Source organism: Cherax quadricarinatus, unplaced genomic scaffold (genome assembly GCF_038502225.1).
Source record: "Cherax quadricarinatus isolate ZL_2023a unplaced genomic scaffold, ASM3850222v1 Contig1182, whole genome shotgun sequence".
Taxonomy (NCBI): Eukaryota; Metazoa; Arthropoda; class Malacostraca; order Decapoda; family Parastacidae; genus Cherax; species Cherax quadricarinatus.
The window spans coordinates 73,678-86,486 of record NW_027196208.1 but is presented as its reverse complement, the minus strand read 5'-3'; positions in this window follow the sequence as shown (position 1 = coordinate 86,486).

Below are 12,809 nucleotides of genomic sequence, written 5' to 3'. Positions count from 1 at the left end.
TTGAGCTAGCCAGTGCACCTGCCATCCTCTCACTCTTGGCCCACAGGGGGGTTAAAGGCAGGCTGCTTTCATGGCTTCGTTCCTATCTCCAGGACAGGCTAGCCCGGGTATGCTTCCAGGGGCATGCCTCTTCTCTCAAGACCCTGGACAACGGCACTCCACAGGGTGGGGTGCTTAGTCCCACCCTGTTCAATGTACTGATGCACCAGCTGTTGCGCCTGCCTTTCTCTAGAGGCACCTTCCTCCTCAGCTATGCCAATGAACTGCCACTTGTCGTACCAGTCAGAGGCTGTGGGTCCTGGGCATCGACCTGGAGTGGGTTCACAGTTATAGGTACCTTGGCATCTACATTGACAGGCGCCTCACCTTCCGGAAACATGTGCACCACATTAAAGAGAGGGCTCTGCAGAGGGTCAGGGTATTGAGTGCCATGGCCAATCCTAGGGTTGGGGCCAGCCTCGAAGTCATGAGGTTGTTCTACATCCAGGCAATACACTCCCTCGTTGACTATGGGGCACTTGCTCTGGTTCACGCCAGATCCACAAACATCAAATCCCTCTGTGTCATCCAGAACACAGCTGTACGGGCCATGCTGGGGGCTCCTAGGTGGGCCAGTGCAGTGGCTCTGAACCTTGAGGTGCAGCTACAGCCTCTTGAAGACAGGATCCAACTGGTAGCTGCCAAGAGGATCGCAAAGTATCTCCAACTCCCAGGGGCTGACAAACTGATGAGAGATTTACGGGTCTGCCAGGGACAGGTCATTCCACTGCATCCTGGCCGCCGATGGATGTGGTCGGTAGCAGATGCCACACGGAAGCTCCTGCCCATGACATTGCTCCAGGCGGGAGGCTGCGACAGACTGGCAGCGAAATACACGGTGCCACTCCCTTGGGCACCAGAGCTGTTTGCGGTGCACTGGACAACCCTACCAAACAGCAAGAGGCATTGCACCCAGGACATTATGCAACGACTTGCCTCGGCTAGCATTGTGGGTGCAGAAAGCCCAGGGTGTGTGCCATATTACACCGATGGCTCCAGAGACCCAGTGGCAGGCCGCACAGCTGCTGGGATATTCCACAGCAATCTGACATCAGGTTGGCGCCTCCCAGACCATTGCACCATCCTCCAGGCCAAACTCTTTGCCATCCAACAAGCTCTGCAGCATGCCCTTGCAGACCATCAGCATCCCCCCATCATCCACATTGATTCCAAGGTAGCGATCCAAGCGCTTATGCACAGAGAGCCAAAGGACAACATACACTTAATCACATCCATCCAGGGTGACCTGCAGACTCTCATGGCCCAGGGTTGCAGGGCTACCATCAACTGGATCCCGAGCCATGTGGGTATCCCTGGCAATGATGCTGCAGATGAGGCTGCTAGGACTGCAACCCTCGAGGCACAGCCACGTGCTGTAATCTCCATCAGCCTCAGCCAGATTGCGCTGTGGGCTGCTGGTGCGGCCAGGCACCAATTCCCTGACCCTGGGGATTCACAGAGCCTTTGTTGGTATGTCAGGACGACCCACAGGGCACCCCCTCCAAGTATTCGGACACAGTCCAGAGAACTGAGGGTGCATCCACCACCTACGCTTAGGGTATCCCACCACTGCACGGATTGTTGAATGGGCATGAGAGGAGCTCTGTGCCCAGTGTGACCAAATGGTTCCGAAGCCCTTGGTGCACTACCTGTTAGACTGCCGGCTACGATGCCCCTTCGCCGTAGACACTTCCCAATGATTCCAGTGGGGCAGGCCCGAGAGGATGAGGCAGCACATCTTGTGTACTTAGCTGTCAGGGACTTGGAAACCTTACTTCCAGTCATTGCACGTCATCCGACTCCCCCCCCCCCGCTGAAGTTGCTGTGAGGGCCTGCTTTGGGCCTCCATTGCACTGCACACCAGCCGCTGTTAGTGCACACTAACGGTTGGTACGTCATCTGGCCATAGTTAGTTAAAGATTAGCCGGTATTCTCCCGGCCCAGGCCTTGTCCAAGTGGTGCCCCGGCCTTGGCTCCCTCTTTAGGGAGTGTCTGAGACCTAAGTCTCCCATGGGAGGAGGCACAAGTACCTCCTCATCTTTGGGACCAACTGTCCCCAGGCCTAGCCACAAGCTAGGCCTCTCTGGTCTGCCATCCCCGCCCCAAGGGGGCAAATGGGAATGACAGTCTTATGAGCGAAAGGCTCGGACTCAGGCACCTACCCTACCCTAGAAGGGTTAGGCATGGTGTCGATCCTCTGGGGATATAGCCGGTGAGGTACCCCCCCTTCCTGCTGAAGACCAGCTTCGCAGGTGCAAGTAAAGATAAACGACACTTCCCTACCCGGGGAGCCAATGCCGGGTCACCAAAATGGAAGAGACCCGGGCCGGGATACCATATCGGCGAATCAAATAGAATAGAATAGAAGAATAGTTCGGTTGAGAATATTTTTAAATGGCGGTTTTTTTTTTTTTTGCCAATAAGCTTCAATAGAAATAAGTGAAACGTTAGTAATGTTTTCTGAAACCTATTCTTATAGTAATAAGTAGGTAAGTACCTGGGTGTTGGTCGACCAGTGTGGATCGTATCCTGAGGGACAAGAATAAAAGGATCTTAGTCACGGTATAGTGCCGTTTTTTGTTACTTACGGAAATAAGACAGTCTCCGGTGGCACTGTTGGGTGATCCTGGGTGATAAGCAAGTGAGTTTATTCAGGTATACACAAATACAGTTACATAGAATTATCATACATAGCAGCATATGTGTAGAGAACCTGGGATAACCCAAAAAAAGTCAGACAGAGTGACTTATTTCCATTGGGGTTACAAACTGTCTGAATGTAGTATTGCACAGTTTTGTGTAATTTTGTCTTCATTGTAGCTTAGAAAATGTCTTTCATTGTTTTCAGTGCATTTGTTAGTATTCTATATTCTGAATAGTTCTTACTCTCAGATGACTTACTATCTACTTCATAAGTGTAGATGACATCTTTATATAGTACTGCTCCTTAAAAATTATTTTTTGTCCACTTATTTCGTTTATCTTTTATTTGTAAAATCATGTATTATTCTGACTAAATATAGCTGGAGAAACATTAGTTTTAACTTATTTTACACAGAGTAAAACCAGTGTATCATTTTGACTGCTTACCCTGTTCACTCACTACTTTTAGTTCACTATTACTACCTCATACATAGTATGTTTTACTTTTTCACAATTATTTACAAAACCAGTGTAAAGTTTACGAAGCTTACATTGCAGATTTATTAGTTCAATATCATACTCTATCTTTCATTTGTATTTGTATACCAAGTTGTTGCATTCTTTTGCAACATTGAATACTTTTTTTTTTTTTTTTTGCCGGTACTCTCCGGCCCGGGTATTTTCCAAGTAGTGATGACCCGGCCTTGGCTCCCTATCTGGGGAGTGTCTCGAGACCTATGTCTCCCATGGGAGGAGGTCGCTCCTGTCTGTCTCAACTATTGGTTCACTACGACAAGGTCCTAAATGCACTAGAAGACAAAAAGAATGCAGATGTAATATATACAGACTTTGCAAAAGCCTTCGACAAGTGTGACCATGGCGTAATAGCGCACAAAATGCGTGCTAAAGGAATAACAGGAAAAGTCGGTCGATGGATCTATAATTTCCTCACTAACAGAACACAGAGAGTAGTCGTCAACAGAGTAAAGTCCGAGGCAGCTACGGTGAAAAGCTCTGTTCCACAAGGCACAGTACTAGCTCCCATCTTGTTCCTCATCCTCATATCCGACATAGACAAGGATGTCAGCCACAGCACCGTGTCTTCCTTTGCAGATGACACCCGAATCTGCATGACAGTGTCTTCCATTGCAGACACTGCAAGGCTCCAGGCGGACATCAACCAAATCTTTCAGTGGGCTGCGGAAAACAATATGAAGTTCAACGACGAGAAATTTCAATTACTCAGATATGGTAAACATGAAGAAATTAAATCTTCATCAGAGTACAAAACAAATTCTGGCCACAAAATAGAGCGAAACACCAACGTCAAAGACCTGGGAGTGATTATGTCGGAGGATCTCACCTTCAAGGACCATAACATTGTATCAATCGCATCTGCTAGAAAAATGACAGGATGGATAATGAGAACCTTCAAAACTAGGGAGGCCAAGCCCATGATGACACTCTTCAGGTCACTTGTTCTATCTAGGCTGGAATATTGTTGCACTCTAACAGCACTCAAGGCAGGTGAAATTGCCGACCTAGAAAATGTACAGAGAACTTTCACGGCGCGCATAACGGAGATAAAACACCTCAATTACTGGGAGCGCTTGAGGTTTCTAAACCTGTATTCCCTGGAACGCAGGAGGGAGAGATACATGATTATATACACCTGGAAAATCCTAGAGGGACTAGTACCGAACTTGCACACGAAAATCACTCACTACGAAAGCAAAAGACTTGGCAGACGATGCACCATCCCCCCAATGAAAAGCAGGGGTGTCACTAGCACGTTAAGAGACCATACAATAAATGTCAGGGGCCCGAGACTGTTCAACTGCCTCCCAGCACACATAAGGGGGATTACCAACAGACCCCTGGCAGTCTTCAAGCTGGCACTGGACAAGCACCTAAAGTCAGTTCCTGATCAGCCGGGCTGTGGCTCGTACGTTGGTTTACGTGCAGCCAGCAGCAACAGCCTGGTTGATCAGGGGCTGATCCACCAGGAGGCCTGGTCACAGACCGGGCCGCGGGGGCGTTGACCCCCGAAACTCTCTCCAGGTAAACTCCAGGTACAAGTACCCCCTCATCTTTGGGACCAACTGTCCCCAGGCCTAGCCACAGTCCCCGCCCTCACGGGGCTCCTAGGAAGAAACCAGGCCTCTCTGGTCCGCCATCTACCCCGCCCCAAAGGGGCTCGTGGGGATGGCAGTCTTGTGAGCTGCAGATGGTAACAAGCTCAGGCCTTTATCTCTCCGTATATTGAATACTTATGGATATAAATATCAAATGACATACTACTGCATACTAGAAAGGGCTTGTTATGCAGAGCATTTCGGGCAATTTAGATCAGTTTTATCCCAGGATGCTACCCAAACCAGTCGACTAACACCCAGGTACCCATTTACTGATGGGGAATATGTCATATAAGAAGGTTTGAGCTTGCTACCACCTGCAGCTCACAAGACTGCCATCCCCACGAGCCCCTTTGGGGCGGGGCAGATGGCAGAACAGAGAGGCCTAGCTTCTCCCTACGAGCCCCGTGAGGGCGGGGACTGTGGCTAGGCCTGGGGACACTTGGTCCCGAAGATGAGGGGGTACTTGTACCTCTTCCCATGGGAGACTTAGGTCTCTAGATACTCCCCAAATAGGGAGCCAAGGCCGGGTCACCACTACTTGGAAAAGACCCTGGCCGGGAGAATACCGGCGAATAAAAAAAAAAAAAAAAAAATATGTCATAGTTTGTGTATACCTGAATAAACTTACCCAAAAAAAGTCAAAGTGACTTAAATAAACTTACTAATGGCGGCTCTAAACATGAAGGGGGGCTTCAGGCCTTCCAAAAACTCCCTCAACCCCCCAAATAAATATAGTAACAATAATGTTACTTCAAAACAGGTCTCCTAACATCCTCTCCCCCTTTCCCATACGATGGCTACCTACAAGTATTATCCCCCCTCCCCCCCCCCCCAATATAGAAATTCTGGCATACTAACTTGGAAGATTTTAGTTGGATTATCAACATGTATGGTTAGTAAGATAAGTAATCTAAAACCAAGACAACAGTGTATTAGTGTTCGCAATAAAGCTAACAGAATTCTTGGCTTCATATCTAGAAGTATAAAAATAGAAGTCCTCAGGTTGTTCTTCAACTCTATATATCCTTGGTTAGGCCTCATTCAGACTATGCTGCTCAGTTCTGGTCACCGTATTACAGAATGGATATAAATGCTCTGGAAAACGTACAGAGGAGGATGACAAAGTTGACCCCATGTATCAGAAATCTTCCCTATGAGGATAGACTGAGGACCCTGAATCTGTACTCTCTTGAAAGGCGTAGAATTAGGGGGGATATGATCAAGGTGCATAAGTGGAAAAGAGGAATAAATCGAGGGGATGTAAATAGAGTGCTGAAAATTTCCAGCCAAGACAGGACTCACAGCAATGGTTTCAAGTTGGAAAAATTCAGATTCAGGAAGGATATAGGAAAGCACTGGTTTGGTAATAGAGTTGTGGATGCGTGGAACAAACTCCCGAGTACAGTTATTGAGGCTAAAACGTTGTGAAGTTTTAAAAATAGGTTAGATAAATACATGAGTGGGTGTGAGTTGGGCCGGACTAGCTTGTGCTGCTGGGTCTGGTGCCGTGCTCCTTCCTTGAGTGGAGGTGACCAGACTGGGTGGGTCATTGGTCTAATCCGGGGGGAGGGACATGGACCTGCTCCGCATGGACCAGTAGGCCTGTTGTGCAGTGTTCCTTCTTTCTTATGTTCTTAAGATAAGATTTTGTAGGATTTTTAATTCAGGGGGAGATGTTAACTACCCAGGATAACCCATAACTATGTACTTGTCTTGTTTCCATTGGGGTCCTTTAATCTTGAACCCCAGAATTCCACCCACAACAGTTAGCTAACACCCAGGTACCTACTTCCTGCTAGGTGAACAAGGGCTACAAGTGTATGGAAACTGGGGTATTTTGATCCTCATTTCCGTGAATGACCCTCAGCAGTTAGCTAACACCCATGAACTGCCTGCTAAGTGAACCAAGGCATGAAGTATTAGGACCCCAATAGAAACAAGTCGCTTTCTATTCTATTATTTTATATTCTATTCTAGGTGATTTGCCGGTATAGAAAGTCACTTTGTCTGACTTTTTTGGGTTATCCTCCTTCTCCTCCTTGATTCGCCGGTACACTCCCGGCCCAGGTCTTTTCCAGATGGTGATTCTTAACCATATACTTCTTGTTGATTCACCGGTACTCTCCCGGCCCGACCCTTTTCCAAGGGGTGACCCGGCCTTGGCTCCCTGTCGAAGAAGTCTGCCATGGGAGGAGGCACAAGTACCCCCCTCATCGTTGGGACCAACTGTCCCCAGGCCTAGACACAGTCCCCGCCCTCACGGGGCTCGTAGAGAGAAGCTAGGCCTCTGGTCTGCCATCCCCACCCCAAGGGGGCTAAGGGGAATGACAGTCTTGTGAGCTACAAGCTCTGGCTCAGGCACCTACCCTGCCCTAGAAGGGCTGGGCATGGTGTCGATGAACCATATACAACATCTTAAGCCATCCTACATAATTATATCCATACCTATTATAATTTTTTATTAAATTTAATATTTTTATTAAGTTCCCCATATCCATCCAGTGGGACTTATCATCCAGTTACATAAATATGACCTTTATGGGTTATCCTAGGTAATCTACACATATGCTGCTATGTATGATAATTTTTGTAACCCATCGATACCATGCCTAACCCTTCTAGGGTAGGGTAGGTGCCTGAGCCCGAGCCTTTAGCTCATAAGACTGTCATTCCCATTTGCTCCCTTGGGGCGGGGATGGCAGACCAGAGAGGCCTAGCTTGTAGCTAGGCCTAGGGACAGTTGGTCCCAAAGATGAGGAGGTACTTGTGCCTCCTCCCATGGGAGACTTAGGTCTCAGACACTCCCTAAAGAGGGAGTCAAGGCCGGGCCACCACTTGGAAAAGGCCCGGGCCGGGAGAATACCGGCTAATCTTTAATAATAATAATAATAATTTATGTAACCATTTATGTGTAGCTGTACCTGAATAACCTTATTGACTTATAACCCAGTTATATACTACATTAAAATAGCATGGCAATAAGGGTCCACCCAAATATAAGCAATTCTGGTAAAATATTTCAAATTTTGTAATTATGATATGTATTTATACTTTTTCAATAAGATAAAATAATATATTGTATATATTTGGTTAATATTTAAAAGTAGAGTATAAAGGAAATTTTTTCTTGAAAAAGCGCTTTAGATTGTTTCAAATTCATGAAGTAATTACATAGTAATCTGTAATCTTTATAAAATTTATTTTTATTTTATTTATTAAAAAACTGTTTGTCGGTGGGGTCGCAGTTCGGTTGGGTCATTTGAATATTTTTTCATGGCTTTTTATAAGCCAATAAACAATAATAGTAAAATATCTATTCTAGTAGAGTACTAATCTTCTAGAGATCCAGGTTCGATCTCTGCCACGGGTGGAACATTAGGCATTTCCTTAAACCTGTTGTGTATGTTCGCCTAGCAAGTACCTGGGTGTTAGTCGACCAGTGTGGATCGTATCCTGAGGGACAAGAATAAAAGGATCCCAGTGAAAGACAGTCCCTGATGACTCTCTGACTGCTGGGTTATCCTGGGTGGCTAACCATACGGATTACAAACCACTTGAATGTAGTACTGCAGTTTTGTATAATATTGTCTTCACTGTAGTTTAGAAAATATCTTTCATTGTTTTCAGGCGGCGCTGTGTGATCCTTGTAGGTTTAGCGCTTCTTTTTTATTATAATAGTAATGTTTTCAGTATATATTTGTTAGTATTCTATATTCCCAATTCTCAGTAGTTCGTACTCTAAGATTACTTACTATTACTATCTACCTTATAAGTGTAGATGACAGCTACACTTACATATGTCATCTTTACGGTGCCCAGTGACTTGCTGGCAAAAGCTCTCGCTTCACACGGTGATGTCCGGGTTTGATTCCCGGCGAAGGGATGGAAACATCGGACGGGTTTCCTTACACCGGTTGTCTATGTTCACCCATCAGTAAAATGGGTACCTGGGGTGTTAATCGACTGGTGTGGGTCGCATCCTGGGACAAAACTGACTTAATTTGCCCGAAATGCCTGTATACCATGTACAGGTACTTGTCAATAAAGATATTATTATTATTATATAATATAGTACTGTATTATAAATTAATTTCAAATTATTTTTTTCTCCACTATCGTTTATCTTTTATTTGTAAAATCATGTATTATTCTGACTAAATTTAATTGGAGAAACATTAGTTTTAACTTATTACTTTTTTTTTTATTCGCCGGTATTCTCCCGGCCCGGGTCTTTTCCAAGTAGTGGTGACCCGGCCTTGGCTCCCTATCTTGGGAGTGTCTCGAGACGTAAGTCTCCCATGGGAGGAGGTACAAGTACCCCCTCATCTTTGGGACCAACTGTCCCCAGGCCTAGCCACATTCCCCGCCATCACGGGGCTCGTAGGAAGAAGCCAGGCATCTCTGGTCCGCCATCTACCCCGCCCCAAAAGGGCTCGTGGGGATGGCAGTCTTGTGAGCTGCAGGTGGTAACAAGCTCAGGCCTTTCTCTTATAACTTATTACACAGAGTAAAACCAGTGTATCATTTTGACTGCTTACCCTGTTCACTCACTACTTTTAGTTCACTATTACTACCTCATACATAGTATGTTTTACTTTTTCACAATTATTTACAAAACCAGTGTAAAGTTTACGAAGCATACATTGCAGATTTATTAGTTTAATATCATACTCTATCTTTCATTTGTATTTGTATACCAGGTTGTTGCATTCTTTTGCAACATTGAATACTTATGAATATAAATATCACACTCCCTAAAGAGGGAGCCAAGGCCGGGCCACTACTTGGAAAAGGCCCGGACCAGGAGAATACCGGCGAATCTTTAATAATAATAATAATAATAATGCAGAGTTTAATCCCCCTCTTTGATCTTTATAATAATCAATTCAATGCAGGCCAGGACTTCAAATATAATACTGCAAATCATGACAAAAACATCAACACCAAAAACACTTCAGTATAACTACCTCATCCTTCATTAATTACAATGTCAGATCCCTATGACGATATTTCTGCACTCTTAGACACTGAAGTTAGGCAAACTGGTGCTATGTTTTTCTAACTGAAACCTGACTCAACCACAACACTGCAGACATCTACAGGTTACTGGACTACACAGCTATACACAATTGCAAGGACTACACAGCTATACACAATTGCAAACCAGCTCAAAGGGGGTGGGGAAATAGCAGTTTACTACAATAATGAGATGAAAAGTATTCATTTAGCCTACACTAGAGACGGGCTCGGAGGATACAGAGTTGCACAATTCACAACCAAGAGCTTAATTAAAGACCCCTCTTAGATATATAAAAAAAACTCTGCAAGTCATCACAGAATATGACTAACTTTAGGGAAATCCTCAAAAAACCTAATCATTAGCAAAAAAATAAATAAATAAATAAATAAATAAATGCCACTGAATACCTGCTGGGGACTTTTACATCAACGTCATTCAATGTGAATATCCTTAAGTTGCACACTTCCTGAATAATTTGTACAAAGGCTTACTAATGCCCTCGGTAATAAAGTCAATAAGAATAACTGAGACTATTGCAACATCACTTGACCACATATGGATAAACATTTTAGTTCCTCAAACAGCAGGCATTATCACAGATGACTACCTTGCCTTCCTAGTACAAAATTATTCCATGAAACTATTAAAATATTCCTAGTTCCATGATGAGGCTGTCTGGAAAAGATGTGTGTAGGTTTGTGGCAACCTAATGGCTCTTTCTCAGCCTTCCCATATAAAGTTTTATATGATTATAACAAAGGGCCGTGTGTTACTCACCAGGTGTATTGTTGGTATCTCGTAGTTGTAGTTGATTATATTCCATGAAGAGACCCAGTACATGGCATTGGTTTATATTAAAATGCCCATAATAAGCACATAGCTAGGACTGATAATACAAACTTACTGCTTTAGTCTGTGGAGTGTGGGTCACTTAGTTTCTTACATTCGCTGCTTGACTGGCGGGGAGGGTGGTTGTGCCCAGCACCCCTCTACTGTTCATCCAAGCGAGCTACCTAGAGACAAAATGGTGCTCAGTTTGCGGCGTCGTGTAAACATGGTGGGAATTGAGCCCCCTCCATGGGGCGATATCGCCTACTTCAGCTCAGTTGTTACTCCCAGCGATCATACGTGATGCTTTGGCATAAAGGACGACGAATTGTATGGAGTGGCATTAAATGGAGCATACAGAATGTTTGTGAAATTGCTATCCCCTACGGTGTATGAGTCGTTAGTGCCTCGTTTTCAAGATGTCAGTGTAGATGTCACTCCAGCAGTGAGAGTGAGGATGATTGACATCTTGTATCATCATACTACGTGGGTTAAACTAGCAACGTGCCCTTTGAGGTGAATGAAGCAGACATCCAACGTGTATTTGGCAACTATGGGGCCGTCCATATGGTCCAACAAGTTATGAGGGTGGCTGGTGCCGATGCGGGTCTCCCAGAGGGCACCTTTACACTAAAAATAACAATAAGTCACCCAATTCCCTCATACGTATGTCTTGAGGAGTTTAAAACACAGGTCATGGTTCTGTACACTGGGTAGAGGTGTACGTGCCGCCTGTGTGAAGCTTACAACCACATGGCCATAGAGTGTGGGAAGCAGAGACGGGTGCCTGGAATGGCAGGAGGTGACACGCTCGTTCATGAGCGTAAGGTGTCTGATGGGAACGAAGGAATGGTGGAGGGCATGGTCGTCAGTGGAGCAAGGTGGTGGAGGCTACACACGTTGAGTCGTGGAGGGCACAGAATTCCAAGAGTCCAATGGCCCAACAGCTATACTGATGGAGAGTGAGGCGCAGGTGCGCTGGCTATCGAAGCAGAGCTGGCGTCGGTGCTGACATCCATGTTACTGCCTGAAGAGGAGAAGACTCTACCCGAGCAGGTGGCCAGCGAAGAGGTGGAGGATGCGATGAGTGAGCAGACAGTGGATCATGTGGGGCTTGGGACTGATTGTGCAGATATGACATTGGAATGTGAGGTACTCTCACAGACAGTGGAGATGGAGGTCTATTGTGCAGCATCCCAGGACAATAACATAAAGGAGGAAGTCACCACATCGAAGAGGGTGGCGGTGTCAGATTTGGACGATGTCCTGATGCCAGCACAATGACCCAGGAAGAAGACATGGGTGGACAAGGCTCACTGTGATACCCATGGCAGGCAGCATCAGCAAGTGGCTGGGGGGGGGTTGGGGTAGAGAGTGGTGCATGTGGCAAAGGTGGTGCCCCAGGTCCTGGTGGGACTAGGAAAAGTGTCAAGGGGCACTGGGGATGGAAACATTAAGGCAGCCTCAGGTCTATGACTGTCAGTATCATTGAATTGTGTGATGGCGTGAAGCGTGAGTGGTTTAGAGTGTTCTTGTATAAATATAACATGGATGTAGTTTTTGTACAAGAGCACACCTTCAAGGTTGGCTGCGTGTTGGTGGTGGATGGATATCAGGCAATTGTATTGCCATCTGATCGTTTGAAAGGGGGAGTGGGGGTCTTGATCCAGGAGATGAGCCCATTTGTTTTGGGTGGGTGGTGGATGGGTGAGCATGTGTCATTTGTATGTGTGTATTCGCCAGTGGAAAGTGATGCACGTGTGAAGATGACATTCATGTGTGAGGAGCTTGTGTATTTCCTACGCATGTTGCCGTCTGTGGCAATTGTGGGTGGGGATTGGAATTGTGTCATCAGGAGGGTAGATGTGGAGCCCAGGGGGGCAGGTTATTTTTCTAGTCTTAGGGGACCTTTTTAGGGATATACATTTAAGGGATGCATTTGGGGGAGGGTTGTGGGAGGTGGAGCATACTTTTGAGAAACAGGGATATGCGGCACATTTGGACAGAATGTATTTATCGCAGGGGGTAATTGTCGAGTCTCTTCGCACTGTTGAGGTGGCATATTTGGAGGAGGGGTGGGTGTCGATGGCGCATAGGCATAGAGGTTGCTGGAAACTGAACACGAGAGATCTAGGGGATGG